Genomic DNA, 4,695 nt, shown 5'->3' on the forward strand with positions numbered 1-4,695 from the left:
AAGGTTCCTGGCCCTACTGTCCTATTTACACTAGAAACAAGGAAACTTGTGTAGGTTGACTTGTCCAAGGAACATGCAAATTATTTTCATGTCACCACAAATCATCCAGTTGTGATCCTTCAATTTAATCTTGTGTAAGAATGACACCAAGTTTTCATTTGTTTTCTTCACGGTCACTGAGCATCCAACACTGAAGGAAGCATATTCATTATCATTATGCAGTAGAACAGCTTTACAACTTTTTGAAGAGTCAATAAAGAAATTCCATTCATCAGAGCTGTAACTTATGCTAAGCTTTCCTATTGGTCTGGATGGTTCCATACAATAAACCATATCATTTTCTACAGTGAAATAAGGAACATATTCTTTTTCATGGTTATATAATACTAATAAAATTATACGTTAGGAGCTAAAAGATTCTTTATGTCTGGAATCTAAAAGCTCTATTGACTCCTATGAGACCCCTAAGTCATTCACTAGATCATTTTATTTACGCTAGTTTAATAGTTGAGGTTCTTTACCTTCACTGCTATGGAAGTCTTCATCTTCATTGTTATATCTGTCTTCTGACTCAAATCAAGTGTATGCCTTCAAGGTTTCCTAGTGGTGATGAGACTGGAATGTCTGGTCCATGGGTAACAGGTCACAATGCATATGGGAGATTTGCTTAACCCTTTAGCATTCAGACTTCTTTGTGAAATTTATTGCTTATTTAATTCATACTGTTTTGAATTAATCACATTATTTTGCAACCTCAAAATTTAAATGGTGTGGCTATATATTTTTAAAATGACATTGTAGGGTAGGTGTGAGAGGTTGGATCCAGACAGTTTTAACATAAAACAGGTGGAATATTTGGGCCGGTTATGACGGGATTAAATGCTAAAGGGTTAAACAATATTTCTTCCACTCTTTGAATTGTGTTCCTGTGTCTTACATGAGCAAAAGTAATGGTCATCACTGATTTTTAGACTCTCTCCATATTATTGGAACCCCCAAAACAAAATGACTTCACTGTACATTTTGTCCAGAGTTTTGGTTCTGCACAAATTAAGTAGGCCTTATGAGAAGCTCACTTCTTACCTTGGTCTCCTAATTTCACATCAACATAGACATAGTAAGAACTTCTGACAAATTCAGTAATGTTTCCCTGATGTATTTTAGTCATGAATTTGCCCCAAAATGTAACAAATTTTATCTGGACTTGCTGCACACCTAGAAAACGTCTCCGTTTCAAATGATGTGGAGGTTTATAAACAAAGGGGAAGGGGATATTTTTATATTTTTAACTACATGTATTTGATTTACCATCTAAATGTATACATAATATCATTAAAGATGTACTGAAATGCAACATATGATACAATAAAACAATGTATGTAGCATATATGCACTGGAAAAGCTTGAGGAAATAACTGAAATAAGCAAAAAAAAATGATACATATAGGCGTAGGAGTGGCTATGTGGTAAGTAGCTTGCTTACAAACCACATGGTTCCGGGTTCAGTACCACTGCTTGGCACCTTGGGCAAGTGTCTTCTACTGCCTTGGGCCAACCAAAGCCTTGCAAGTGGATTTGGTGGACGGAAACTGAAAGAAGCCTGTCGTATATATGTATATATATATAAGTATGTGTGTGTATGTATCTGTGTTTGTTCCCCCAACATCGCTTGACAACCGATGCTGGTGTGTTTATGTTCCCATAACTTAGCGTTTCGGCAAAAGAGATCCGATAGAATAAGTGCTAGACTTCCAAAGAATAAGTCCTGGGGTCGATTTGCTCGACTAAAGGCGGTGCTCCAGTATGGCCAGTCAAATGACTGAAACAAGTAAAAAAGACATTTTAACTTATGCAATGCAACCCTGTAAAGCTTGTCTTTTTCTTCTCCCTGCTTGCACATAACTGAAGCTATTGTGTTGCAGGCACCCCTCTGTGTAGGTGAAGTTGTCTAAACATTTCCAGATGCTTATTTTACAAAAATACTCTTATTAGTTATATTGTTATAGTCTATTTAAATATGACAATTAATAATATAATAATAATAAAAGACAATAGTCAATTCGGATCTTTTCGGTTTGAACGGCTGTTTTTAACATAATTTCTAGGTAACTAAAAAAATTTTTAACTTCGTATACTGGTAGAATGTGTTTATAAAACATCTTCTCTCTTGGCTTTATTGAGAAAATTCTATAGTTTGTAAGATATTTGTTGTTCTTTTTCTGCAATTTCAACCAATCAAATACGTCTATTGAGGTAAAGAAACATTCTGTGCCGTATGAATATGTCCCTCATTTAAGAAACAGATTGGGTTTATTTACATTTGTGAAGATAAAAAGATACCCTTCACCCCACCCCTAACCCTAAAACAGATTGAAATGCAATACATCGATACTAGGGTCATATTTATGGGTGACAATTTCATATGACACCGCTAGAAAAAACTGCCGTTCAAACCAAAAAGATCCGTCAATTCATGCATAATGGTAAAATACAATGATTGATTTTGTGAAGAAATTGTACATGATGGAATAATTTCTTTGTAATTCTTGAAATCAGCAGGTAAAAATTGACCAACTAAAACAGCAAATTGTTGAAATACGCTACAATGAGCTCTTCTTTCATTTGTTGTTCAAATATTTTGGACTTCTTTAGTCCTTAAAAAAAGGATCTATTCCATCTCAATCACAGATTAAAAAAATTTTTTTAACTAAACAGTTTGAAACTTTGAATACTGGTGGAATTTCTCACATAGAACATGGTTTATTCTGAACGTTTTTGACAAAATTTCCTATTTTAGAAGTTATTTCGTATTAAAGTTGTCATATTTGGGTAATTTCAACCAATCACTGACATGTATTCAGTTGAAGCAAGCTACTGCCAAAAGAGATAGATACCAGACTTACAAAAAACAAATAATAGTTCATTTGTTTGACTAAAAACCTTTCAAGGTTGGGCCTCAGCATGGTCACAGTCCAATGACTGAAACAAGTAAAAGGTTTAATACATTATCACTACCATCCATTTTGAACAACCCATTAGATTTAATGCAGTATAGTCAAACCATACTTGCATAGGACTTGGTTAATTTGTTATATACAGAAAATTCCAGCTACAGTGAAGTAGTCATGTAGCAGACATGCCTGACTCTAGACTCTTAAAACAGATCTTTGGTGAACAAGCAATTGGCTCTCAGTCATATGGTGGATAAAAAAAGATACAAAAATACATTCAAGACAACAGTGAAAAAGTGGGATCACTTCGGTTTGAACGGCAGTTTTTTCTAGCGGTGTAATATGAAATTGTCACCCATAATTATGACCCTAATATCGATCTATTGCATTTCAATCTGGGTTAGGGATGGAGGGAAGGGTATGTTTTGTTTCTTCACAAATGTAAATAAACCCAATCTGTTTCTTAAACGAGGGACATATTCAAACGGCACAGACTTTTTTTTACCTCAATGGACGTCATTGATTGGTTGAAATTGCAGAAATTGAAGAAGAAAAAAACAATAAATATATTACAAACTATAGAATTTTCTCAATAAAGCCAAGAGAAAAGGATGTTTTATAAACACATTCTACCAGTATACGAAGTTTAAATTTTTTTAGTTACCTAGAAATTATGTTAAAAACTGCCGTTCAAACCGAAAAGATCCAAAAGGTGTAATTAAGAGTAGTCGTATGGGATCATCTAGCTCAAGATCACTTACAGTGGGGTAGTGCTGTGTACTCTAGTGCACAGTACTCAAAGTCATATATGACCAGAAAAGAGGGCTGTACAGAAAGCAAGAGTCCCATCGAGTCTGGATTCTGTTACATGCCGCCACTGCAACCGAAGGCTTAAATTGGGTTAATAAATCATCTCAGGACCCACAAAACGTAAAGCTGATAACCTGGTCGTCTTCAGAGACATGAAGGACAAACATACATATAGAAAAATAGTTATAAACAATTTAAACCAATATTAGCATAATTAAAAATAAAACGAAGCAACAAAAATAATTTAAATGAGACAATGGCATGAATTTTGGGCATTCGGTTGAAGGCTTATGTACGGAATACCGCGCGTATCTCTTCATTGTGCGCTAATTTATAATGTCGATATCTTTGCATATTCAGCCATATTCTTCGACTGGGAATGGAATTACTAGTGTAACAAAGAGAAGGGCTATAAATTACATGACTGAAGCTACAGAGAGAGAGAGAGAGAGAGAGAGAGGGACGGGGCTTTGGACAGAGAGGTCAGACATGTGGTTTGCTGCTACCGGGATGCAAGTTGGGACTTGATCAATCCTGGTTGGATCAACTGATATGATGTTGAAAGATCTGACACCCCAGAAGCATCTCTGATGATGCATCCAACACCATCCATGAAATTGTCTGTGGGAACTCAAAACGTTACAGTTGGAAATATAAAACTGCCAACTATTTTCCCCTAAGGTTATTCCCCTTATTTAAGGGACATAACTATAATTTTAGTTTTTTTTTAACGGTATTAAGTTAGCTACAACTTATTTTTATTTTTACATTCATACCAAAGTTATAATTCAAAATTAATTTATTTGAAAATACTATATATATATATATATATATATACCACTAAAATATTAACATATACGTATATTCAGCTTCAATAAAATAAAACATACGCACACACAATCACACATGCATATATATATTTATATATATGTAT

This window comes from Octopus sinensis, linkage group LG6 (assembly GCF_006345805.1).
Source record: "Octopus sinensis linkage group LG6, ASM634580v1, whole genome shotgun sequence".
Lineage (NCBI taxonomy): Eukaryota > Metazoa > Mollusca > Cephalopoda > Octopoda > Octopodidae > Octopus > Octopus sinensis.